This window comes from Neophocaena asiaeorientalis, unplaced genomic scaffold, assembly GCF_003031525.2.
Source record: "Neophocaena asiaeorientalis asiaeorientalis breed wild unplaced genomic scaffold, Neophocaena_asiaeorientalis_V1.1 scaffold145, whole genome shotgun sequence".
NCBI lineage: Eukaryota > Metazoa > Chordata > Mammalia > Artiodactyla > Phocoenidae > Neophocaena > Neophocaena asiaeorientalis.
This window is the reverse complement of record NW_020172629.1, coordinates 837,009-849,250: the sequence shown is the minus strand read 5'-3', so window position 1 is coordinate 849,250 and position 12,242 is coordinate 837,009. Positions and strand designations below refer to the sequence as shown.

The 12,242-nt window shown below is 45.0% G+C and overlaps 1 long non-coding RNA gene across 1 annotated transcript in view; it reads right to left on the bottom strand.

Moving 5' to 3' along the window:
* The window catches only part of LOC112395789 (uncharacterized), an 82,722-nt gene extending 78,950 nt beyond the window's left edge, over window positions 1-3,772 (bottom strand). Inside the window, exon 1 of the long non-coding RNA XR_003002449.1 lies at window positions 3,648-3,772. This is a non-coding gene — a long non-coding RNA (uncharacterized LOC112395789). The remainder of the gene's footprint in view (window positions 1-3,647) is intronic.
* Between the last annotated feature and the right edge of the window lie 8,470 nt (window positions 3,773-12,242).

Genomic DNA, 12,242 nt, shown 5'->3' with positions numbered 1-12,242 from the left:
AAACTTATGTTATCACAGTTCCAGAGGCTGGAAGTCCAAGATCACGGTGCCAGCTGGGTTGGATTCTGGTGAAAACTCTCTCCTTGGCTGCAGACGGCCGTCATCCTGCTGTGTCCTCAATGGCCTTTCCTCTGGGCACAGGTGCAAAGTGGGAGAGAGACCTCTTGTGTCTCTTCCTCTTCTTAAAAGGACACTAGTCCTATAGGATTCAGGCCCCATCCTTATGACCTTATTTAACCTTAATTACCTCCTTAAAGGCCTCATGTCCAAATGTAGTCACGTTGCGGGTTAGAACTTCAGCATACGAATTGGGGGGAACCCCATTCGGTCCATGATACCAGCTTTCTTTCTAAGATTAAAGTTTGCATGATAAGCCTCTTTGTGCTTCTCCTTTTAACTCATCTTTTGTTCATGTTTCAAATGCATCTCTTGTAAATAACATTTATATGATCTTGCTGCTTTTCTTTGTGTATCATCGCTGCCTTTTAGCTGGATTGCTGAGTGCATTTCTATTTAAGATAATTACTGATACAGTTGGGATAAGTCCACCACACTGCGATGTGTTTTTTATTAGCCTTATCTGTTGTTTCCTTTTTTCCACATTCCTTTCTTCTGTTAGATTTTCTTGATTAACTGAGTTTTTAGTACTCCTAAATCCACGTTAACACCTTTATTAATTGTTTTTTAACTTCTTCAGAGATTTCCCAACTTGACACAAGGGGGCCAGGCCTTTATACCCCCATATCAATCCCCCAGGAAAAGGGTGTGACCTGGAGCAAGCTGCCTCCACAGCAGAGGCAGGTCCTGAAGGGAGATGACGACTAGGTTGCCTGCCACAGCAATGGCAGCAGCAGGGGAAGCAGGGCCCTTATTCCTACCAGGTGATCTGGGTAGCTGTGCTCACCACAGAGTGTACACTGAACATTACAAATGCAGCCTTGTTTACTGTATGGATTTTGTTGTCTTTCTTTCAAGAATATTGAGGTTTGTTTCACCAGGCAATTTAACTTACTTGCAAATCGCCCTAGTCCTTTGGAAGTTTATTTTAAAATTTCATTATGACGGGTCTATAGCAGTGGTTATCAACTGGGGGCAACTTTTTGATTGTCATACCTGTGGGCTGCTACTGGCATTTAGTGGGTATAGCATGCTGGTTAAGGTCGTGATCTAATGGAGGGGCCATAACGTTGATTGACTTGAGTTGATTTAAAGACATGTCCTACGTACGATCAATAACTTTGATGTAATATGTAAAATTAATGAAATTTAATATGGGCTTCAACTGTTCGTGGGGAAAATAATTGAATGCACAGGTGTGTGGCTTTTGCATGGCTGCTCTCCTTGTGTGTCACTTCCATGCAATGATTGAATCAGGAGGTCTGGGGACTGTCGGGTTCCTCCTCTGTCAGGTTGTTCAGTCCAAACTCTTGCATATTTGTTTCTCTAAACTCAATTATTCTACAGGCTAGTACTACATTCAATTACACATCTCACAATATTCAACATGGCTCATTTGTTCTGGGAGTTACATGCCTCTAATTTATCACAAAAATGCTGACAACCAGCAGAATGGTAATGAAACACAGCCTGCCACCAGCAGGCTTTGCATTCTCTAGAATGCAGAGCGAGATGGCACGTTTAACCATGGCTACGGTGCCAGTCAGGTGCCAACTGTACGGGGCCGAGTGCCGTTAGGTGTAATGCTGGTTTGTATTTATGCCACTCACTCCTCCAGAGAGCTTTGCTGTAAACCTACAGCCTTCGGGGACGTTTCCTCTTTCAGCCTGAAGGACTCTCTTGGTCATCCTGCCAAAGGCACCTAACCACTTCCAAGTAACCATTTTGCCACTGACAGCAGATGTCCTTAAGACACGGCAGTGATGCCCCGTGACGGATATCATGATGTGCCACCCAGATCCTCCTTCAGGGATGAAGGATTTGTCCCCCTCCCCAGAAGATGGACATCCCTCAGCTGTCACCCCCTCTGCAAACTGCCCTCAAATGAAGAGAGCTCCTTCACCCCAGATCACACCGCTGGGGGCAGAGGAAGCCACACCTCATGACGGGCCACCGTGGGAGGAAAAAGGTCGGGGCACCATAGGACCACCTGAAAATGCTCCAGCTTCCGAGCTCCCCGGGCCATCAGCTGAGGTTGTTGTTGATGCCCCAATGCCAAGGTTGCCTCAGCCATGCCCACTCTCCTCCCTTCCACGGGCGTTGCTCTGGGAACTGCTCCTTGTAAATTTCCTGTAGGCAAGCGTGCATCTCAGAGCATGCTTGGCCCCATTTTCCCTTTTCCATCAAATTTAAACCGCTCACCCTGGCTTCCAAGGCCCCTAGAATTCAGCCCCACCTTCTCCGAACGTAGACGTTTAAGGAGGCCAGACTTCTCACTCTTCCCCACTCATGCCACCATCATTTCTGCTTCTGTGTCCTTTCTTTCTCCTCCAACATGGGGAATTTTTACCCTAAATATTAACTGCTAAGCGTAAGAATGATAAACTCAATAAAGAAAGACTCAGAGTCCCTCGGACATTGGTCTAGATGAGCATGGAACTAACATGCAAAGACGGCAGCTGGTTTTGGTGGAAGAAGAAAAACCATCACTCTCTCTGCTTCTCTGGGAATGATGCAGGAGCATCACAGCGATGGTCTCTGATCCAGCCCTGAGCTCCCAAAAAAGGATGAGAGAAAAGGAAAGATGAGGAGGCAGAGAAGGTGGGAAAAGCAACCCTTTACATGGGCGGCAACTGTACCAGCCCAGTCAGTCTCCCATCAAGGACCGCTCTCAGGAAAAACCAGGTGTCCACACTCTTGAGAAGATTTCCACTCTGATGCCTAATAATGGATTTGCTTTCTGCAGAGTGAGAAGGGGGTACAGTTGAGAAGAGGGATTGTTAGATACTGTTATACCCTACTCAGTTCTCAACCCCACACGGCGCTCAGAGAGTCAGGTGCCTTGGCTGAGAACAGAGTTAATAACTGCAAATCTTCTGTTTCAACTGCAGTGGCCTTTTCACTCCATTGCAATACCTCTAAAATATCATTAGACTGACACCAAATAGCACTTTTACTGTGACAGACACACAAGAGACCATAATTTAAATTAAAGGATTAAATATGTAATGGCGACATTTCAGGCAACTTGCAGAATTGTAGTTCACATTAAACAAATGCAAATCCTTCATAATCCTTTTTTAAAAATACTTAAAACTGATTTTTACTCGAAGAAAAGCCAAGTCTCCAAAATCAATGAATATAGTTCTAAACTCTTAATTACATTTTCTCGAGTAGGCTCATTCTTTCACACCGTTTTACCTGGGGCCTGAAAACTTTTAGCACAGGGTTGAGTTAGCACATGAGGGGAACTCCGGGCAGTATCGATCCAACAAGAATCCTACAAATAATGGTTATTGAACAATGCTATAGAATATCTAATTTTCAGCCAACAAAACAAAGGCTTATTAAAATATTTAACTTATTAAAATATTTAACTATATTGAAAGCCTGACATTGATAAATTGAGTTATTCAACAGAATTAATCATTTGCGTTTTAAGCTCTGGTGTGTTACATCACGATTTACTAGCCATTGTAATTTACAGTGAAAGGAAGTAGTCCGGCAAGGAAAGATCATCAACAGCTTACCAATTTTCATGATAAAAGTGTTCAGGGGCTTCCCTGGTGACGCAGTGGTTGAGAGTCCGCCTGCCGACGCAGGGGACACGGGTTCGTGCCCCGGTCCGGGAAGATCCCACATGCCGCGGAGCGGCTGGGCCCGTGAGCCATGGCCGCTGAGCCTGCGCGTCCGGAGCCTGTGCTCCGCAACGGGAGAGGCCACAACAGTGAGAGGTCCGTGAACTGCAAAAAAAAAAAAAAAGTGTTCAGGATGTGGCTCTTTGAAAATTACTGGAATAGAACACATGAGGTTTATTGACAAACACAATGTATATACCAGGATTTTCTGAGGAGCTTATGAAAAATACAGACGCCTGAACCCACCACAGATACACAATAGCCTCATCAGAGGTAGACACAGGCATCTGCTTTTTAATAAGTTCTCCAGATGAAGCTGCTGAAGATGAAGCTTGAGAACCCCCATTAAAATAGACAACTTCGGGACTTCCCCAGTGGCCCACCTTCCAGGGCTTCCCTGGTGGCGCAGTGGTTAAGAATCCGCCTGCCAATGTAGGGGACACGGGTTTGAGCCCTGGTCCAGGAAGATCCCACATGCCGCGGAGCAACCAATCCCATGCGCCACAACTACCGAAGCCCACACACCTAGAGCCCATGCTCCGCAACAAGAGGAACCACCGCAATGAGAAGCCCGCGCACCGCAACGAAGAGTAGCCCCCGCTCACCGCAACTAGAGAAAGCCCGTGCACAGCAACGAAGACCCAATGCAGCCAAAAATAAAATTAATTAGTTAAAAAAAAAAAAAGAATCCACCTTCCAATGCAAGGGACGTGGGTTCCAATCCCTAGTCAGGGAACTAAGATCCCACACGTGGCAAACTCCAGAGCCCACTTGCCCTGGAGCCCACACGCGTGCCACAACAAGAGACAGAAAAACCCACACGCCACAACTAGAGAGAAACCTGCGCACTGCAAGGAAAGATCCCACATGCCACAACGAAGATTCCGAGTGCCACAAGTAAGACCCAATGCAGCCAAAAACAAAAAAACAAAAAAACATCATATTCCTAGGACTGATCCTGGCAGATGTTCGTTGTCTTTATCTTAGGAAGTTTTTCCTGCCCTAAGAACTCTGGAAATCTGACTTCCTCCACGAAGCCTGCTTGTATCACTGGGGGAACATTGGCAATTGCTAAAACCATACACGAATCAACCCCAAGACATGAATCCACCCAACAAAAGACACTACACACGTGATGACAGTACTGAGAACAGTTTTACCGATGAGAAAGTCTCAGCGTGAATGCCAGACTCTATGCAGCAGGTATGTCATTGTACTACTGGGGTTAGGTGGAATTAAACACATTTCGGTGCATGATTGGAGCTCACAGCAATATCAACGTCTATCCCCTCTTGCAGAAGTAAAAAATGACTCAAAAGTGAAGTCATTATCTGGTTTGTAAACAAAATTTACAAAACAAAATTCATAGAGTCATTGTTAATTATTTTAATTATTGTAATAAATAGGAGAGCACATTACTTAAGGAGAAACAGTTCTCCAGTTCCATGCATAATAATTGGATTATTAGTGGCTACATGAGCTGCCCTCCTTGTTGAATGCAACCATGTATCTTTGCAACACCTAGCCATTAATAAATTACCATTTAAAATTCTGATCACAAAGATTTTTTTTCATAATATTAGGTTCAATTTGCATATTTGGTCTCTCCAACAAAATGGGGGCCAAGTAAGCATCTTTTAACTGTTTCAAAAGTCATAGAAATGAAAGACAAAAAAAATCCTACTAAATATTACAAGGTCATAAAATGCACTGGCTCTCTCCAAACTTTGCTGCTAATTGTGTACAAACCCTCTACAGAAACTCACACAGAATCAGTAATGGAACTAGCAAATTCTCCTGTTCTTTCACCCTCTCCCTCTCTCTCTCGATCTCATTTCTGCCATCAAGGCACAGGTAGACCTGGGACATGGTGACACCCTCTGGCCTTGGATCCCCAAGAAATGCTAAACCAAAAGAGGAAAGGCTGCCCACGTGTGTGAAGACTGTGTGAAGCACAGTCTCCATTTTTACGGCCAGAAGAATAGGATCCAGAGCTAAGAAGAGACCCAAGGTCCCCATACACGTAATCAGAGATGTCCCCAGTGCCATGTTTTTCCCTCAGTTCTGCCAACAGGCTTTGCTCTTGACTCTGGTAAGAGCCCAGGTCCTCTTGCTTTCTGTCTCTTCTCTCCTTAAGCTAGAAGACAGACACCATTCCCATTCAAAGTTTCCATAGAAGGCCTGGGTGTGCCGTGTGCTTCCCTGGCTCACCAATAGTTTTCTCTAGTTCTGCGTTCACCTCAAACGTGCAAGGCATAGACTGACATGGTCAGGGAGTTTGACAATGGTTTAGATTGACTGTCCTCCTCAATCAGGTTTCAGCTGGATGCTTAAGTTGCACTTTCTCATCTAAATTTTGGACCCCAGGTCCCCAGTTCTGATCTTAGTGATTATCCGTACCTGGGTTCACTCTTTCCATTGACCCAAGATCACTGACATCGAGCACCTGTCTGAGTTACAGTTTCTTATAACCGTTTTAATTCATCATCCTCTCTTTCCCAGGAACATCTATAGCTCAAAGCTTAACTCAAAATGCCCAATGGGGGTTTTCGGTCTTACCTCTTAACCAATATGTGAGCAATTCTCTCACAAGCCCATAGGATACAGGGTAGCAGCCACTGGGTCTGCTCTGCATTGAAGTAGGGCAGACTTCCAGCTTCATCTTAGGAGTTCTTAATCACAGGGGGGACCCTAGGCCCCCTAAAATAGTCTATCTTCTCCCTGACTTTTTGAAACCCCATAATAAACGACAGGTCCTTTCCTTAAAATTCAGTATTTAGGCTGTCAGCTTACACACATGGTACCTTCATAGGAATTAGTCAAAGGTGGTCCATTTAGGATTAGGGCAGAAAAGCTATAGTGAGATCCCTTTTTCTGGAATAGTGCACAAGGACCCGGGGCTGGGAAAGTGACTAAGGTCTGAATTCAGCCCATCATGTTGCCCCCTGAGCCAGGTGCCCTTGCACAGGGCACAGTCTGTACAACAAGAAGAGCTGGGCCCACAAATTCCTTTAGAAGACCAAAGCATCGCCTTAGATCCACGTAGCGGGAATGTGCTTTCAAAGCAGTGTTTGAACGCATGAAAGGAAGAGCAACATAGAAGTCCAGATAATGTCTGTGAAGAAAGGAACACATAGGAGAGAGAATCCAAAAGACAAAACAAACTTCTATCTGTTTCATAATTTAACACATAGAGTTTGCCTGATTGGGAGAACTAGGGGTCCTTGCAAGAGAGTCAGGCTAATATTTCTTTGTATCCCTGAGATATCACTTAGAGTATTAACCACAGTAAGTCTTCAATAAGCTTTTGGTCGACAGAGGAAAGGGAGGGGTGACTAGCCAGTTTCCATGAGCCTAAAGAGTTAAATTAAAACTATATCTGGTTAAAAGCTATGGCCTACATGATGATGTTCTAACAGCCCACTTACTTAGTAAATGTGGCTTAAATGGATCCTCCATACATTTCAATGATTCAAGTGTTAAATGGGAAATACGCACATACGGCGTACTGCATTAGATATACGTGAAGGATACTAACAAATCCTTGTAAGTAATCCTTAAAAGGCAAAGGGGAGGGAATTCCCTAACAGTCCAGTGGTTAGGACTCCATGCTTTCACTGCTGAGGACCTAGGATGACCGAAATCCTACAAGCTGCGCGGCACTGCCGATAAAAAAAAAAGTCAAAGGGGAGAAATACACCCCTGCCCCACTGAATTTCACCAAAGATGAAATGTTCTCTGGAACACAGCAGAGCATACAGCTAACTTGGCTGCTTGCTTTGGTTCCGTTGGCATCTTTGTCTACCGTTAGCAGTGAGGGTAAAGGAGAGTAGATCAATTCTGCAGCAAACATCAAAATCTCGAAGTATTTGAACAGGATGCACATGACTAAACATTTTAAGGACCCACAGAGCACTGTCGTCTCGCCGTAAAACCCCATAAAAACTCTAGACTAAATCTCTCCCTAGGGAGCAAATACAAAATAATAAGTTTATCTCTAAGACCAAGTCGAGGATTTAAATCTATAATAAGACGACTGGTCCGAAGGCACTGGGTAATAAAAACTCCCAGGTTGTTGGGTTAAATATTCATGGAGCATGAACTGCAGCTATACCAGTGAGTTTCCTTCTCTGGATCAAAAATGTAGGATTACAAATATTTAATAAGTAATATCAGAGGACTCAGTGTCACTTACTGCAAACAAGAATACTTGTGCTAAACTTTTCCATCAGACAAAAATGGTGGTTTGCGGCCCACGTGCCGGTGCGGGCAATTGAGAAAAAGAAAAGTTTTATTTCATGTAGTTCAGAGTCGCAGTTAGAGGCGGAATTCTAGAATGGCAGCTTGGGGAGTCCAGCCGACCCACCTTCCCCAGAAAAACAACCACTTAACTAGTGAAAATTATTTTTTTAAACAACCACCTAAAGCCTCTGGAAATTGTCCTAAGGGCATTTAGCAAAGGAATGGAGAAACATTCATTTAAGAAAACCTACTAAATCTCATTAAAAACAGTGAAAGTCTATGGAATCTGAGCCCCCTCCCACCCCCAGCCCCCCAGCCCTGGGTAACTCGACCACAGGTGCTCTGACCTGAGCAGATGCAGCTAAGAAGACGGGGGCTCTCTCCCCACCTCACTCCCAGTGGAGCCACATTTTCACTTTGAAAGGGTAGGTGACGGGTGCTTCTCAGGCCTTCAGAATTCCAGGCAGGGACTTCCCTGGTGACGCAGTGATTAAGAATCTGCCTGCCAATGAAGGGGACACGGGTTCAAGCCTTGATCTGGGAAGATCTCATACACCATGGAGCAACTAAGCCCATGCGCCACAATTACTGATCCTGCACTCTAGAGCCTATGTGCCACAGCTACTGAGCCCATGCACCGCAACTACTGAGCCCATGTGCCACAACGACTGAGCCTGCACACCACAACTACTGAAGCCTGAGCGCCTAGAGCCCATGCTTCGCAACAAGAGAAGCCACCGCAATGAGAAGCCCGCTCACCACAATGAAGAGTAGCCTCCGCTCGCCACAACTAGAGAAAGCCTGTGCACAGCAATGAAGACCCAACACAGCCAAAAATAAATAAATAAATAAATAAATAAAAAGAATTCCAGGCAGGCATGGCTGAAAAGATGAGACTCCTACCTTGTGGTACAGAACGTCTACCCCAGGTATGATGGGCTGACAATACCGAGGCCTCGATTGACCCCATACCAGCTGATTCGTAAGCAGAGGCTCCACAGCAGGAGTACAAGCCTAGAAGACCAGGGGCTGCCACTCCAACCCAGCTCTGCTCATACAGCACGTGTGTCACTCCAGACCAGGGGCTACCACCCCAACCCAGCTCTGCTCATACAGCAGGTGTGTCACTCCAGGAGAAGCAGACCAGAATAGAAGACCAGGGACTACCACACCAACCCAGCTCTGCTCATACAGCACGTGTGTCACTCCAGGAGAAGCAGACCAGGATGTGGATGGATTAAACAATTCAATCAAAAGACAGAGATTGCCAAACTAGCTTTAAAAAAAAAAAAGACTCAGTTACATGCTGTGGACAGGAAACACACTTTAGATTCAGAGGACAGGCAAAAAGGTTGAAAATTAAAAGACAGAAAAATGTATGCAAACAGCATCCTTGAAAGAGGTGGAGTTACTATATTAATATCAGACTAAAGGGCTTTAACCAAAAAAAATAACTAGAATCAAAGAGAGACATTTTCTAATAATAAAAGAGCTTATCCATCAGGAATGTATAACCATTGTAAACATATACGCAACTAACGAAAAGGCTGAAAAAATACATAAAGCAAAAACTGACATAACTGAAAGGAGAAATGAACAATTTAACAATAATTGGAGATTTCAATGCCCCACTTATAATAATGGGTAGAACATTATGCTTTTTGCTAGGTTTATTCTAGATTAACTGTGTATATGATTTAGGTTCCTGTGAGAAATTCCTTAGAATCCTCAGAGAGGCAGTGAAGGGATTAAAGTAAACACAGAGAGGGACAAATGGGGGTTAGACACAAAGGGTTGGGGGGAAGGGGAGCCAAAGTAAATAGGTAAACTACTTTAAGATATCAGTGGTTCTTTAGAAACTCACATAAAGCAAATATGTACAGCCCACAGTTCCCTGGCATTATCAATACTACATGAAAACAATACAATTTCTTTGAGCATAGGATTGCCAGAAAAAATATAGGATGCCCAGTTAAATTTGAATTCTGGATAAACAATGAATAATTTTTAGCATAGGTATATCAAAAAGATGGTATGGGACATCCTTACACTGAAAATCTATTTGTTATTTATCTGAAATTCACATTTAATTAGGTGTCCTGTATTTTCACTTGCTAAATCTGGCAACTTTGAGGGTCTGTTCTATACATGAGGTGGCACTTGCCCTCAGCCTAGGAGATAAAGCAAGCAGGGGTGCAGCCTTGAGAGTAATAAACAAGCCTAATACTCTTCTAACTGTGATGTGAGTAGTATCCTAGGGGAAATACCAAGGAGTTGGGGGTGGGAATTAGCATTTTCAGCTTAGGAAAAAAGTGTTAGGCCTTGGAAAAATAGTAGGTTACTGACTCCCCAGGGTGGGGGTGGGGCAGGAATGATCACCAGAATTCCAACAAAAGAAACAAGTTATTCAACTATGCCTGTCATTACAGCATTATTACAAGCACTATGGGAGGTAGAGAGGGGACAGGAGAGCAGGGAAACTAGGCTTGCCCCAAATGAGAAAGTTTACCTGAAGACAGGAATAGAAAGACATATACAAGTGAAATATGAGAACGGTACAAAACATCATTTTTGAGTGAGTGCCCAGGTAAAATCCAGGAAGGCTTCTTGGAGGAGGAGGAGCTGGTGCCAGACATCAGAATTGACAGAAGAAGTATACACACCCGGGCACTGAGAGGCAACATGGTATCACAATTTCCACCCTTTCAGCGCCTTTAATTTTCAGCCACTCTTTCACTCTAGACAAAGCCTATTCCCATTCTGTTCCATGTGTTCAGGTCAGCGGAACTGCTGGGGACACTTGCGCAGGTTCTACATAGCACAATGCTGTGGTCATCATTTACATCATGGTGCTCTGTCTGCAGCCACACGCTGCAGACTGGAAATCCAGGGCTCGGAGGGCCCAGGTGAGGGATTAAGTCATAGTTAGTGACCAAGAAAAGATTAGCAATTAGTAGAACCTTCTGGAAGGAAAGTTAGCAATAGCTGAACAAGAGCTTTAAACCTTTCGAGCCAGTAATTCCTCCGCCTCTGGGAGTTTAGCTTTATAAAATAATCATGAGTGCGCACAAAGATTTAGTAACAAAGAGGGTCGTGGCTCAACGCTGCTAGGAACAAACAAGAAACAGCCCCGAAGTCCAAAAATTGGGGATTAATTAAAACTATTCTAAGTATTTTAGACAAAGGATATTTAATACAAGATATTGGTTTTCAGCCATTCCATCTCGTCGGTAATTAAGCAGGGAATGGCAAGCCAACCTGAAGATTAGCAAAGCAGGCAGGTGTTACCGCTGCATGGCCAGGCAGCGAGTACGGCCCTGCTTTCAGAGACCAGGGGCTGGGATCGTCAGTCTGTGAGTGCTGGGGCCACCCCCTTGAGCAAGAGAGCGGGGGAAGAATACTTTGTCTCCTGCCAACCCCCATGCTTCCATTCAGTCTCCCAGTGGCCCAACCAGGATCTGAGACACCCTGGAAAATGGAGTCTCCATGACACAGAGCAGAGCAAGGTAGGAGTAGGGGTGAACGTGAGAAAAAATGGGAAAATGGCTAGCTTGGTGGACAAGCCAGGTTTGTGTGGAATGGTTTCATTTAAAAAAAATGTATGCACGTCAAGACATAACAGACAAAAGGAACAGAAATGAAATATGCTTCTCTCGGGTTGTCGACATAACGGATGAAAGTGTTTTCTCGTCTACATTTGCCAAATCATCTATATAAACATGAGACATGTATGGAGCGTGCACGGTTGATTCCCTCCTCCTTGACTGAAGCTCTCACTCCCAAGGCCGCAGGGAGATTTGGTGGCCAAACCGAGACCTTCAAGCCCTGCCCCATCCTCGGGTGGAGGCAGGGTCAGGCTGCACCCAGAGACTGACTGATGAGTGCCAATCAAGGCCCACCTGGCCCCCCCATTCCAGGGTGACTCTGAAGGGTCATCCCAGAACCAGAGGTCCCTCTACAATCAGCCAAGGCCATCAGTACTGATAGGAGCCGGGAGGACACGCATGGGACCTGAGGGTTCTGGGTGGAGGGAGTGGGACACAGGTTTACCAGGATGGGAACCCTTCCCATGGCCGAGGACCGAGGGTCCCAGCAAGGCCCCAGGAGCTGGTGCTGACTTGCTGCTACTGCAGGGCTCCATGAGGGCCACTGTTTCCTCCAAGCTCCTGGCAAAGGACAATGACCTGAACTGCCAAGGTCGATGGTGGCCCAAAGAATGGAGAGACTCAGAGGCGTGAGCATGCA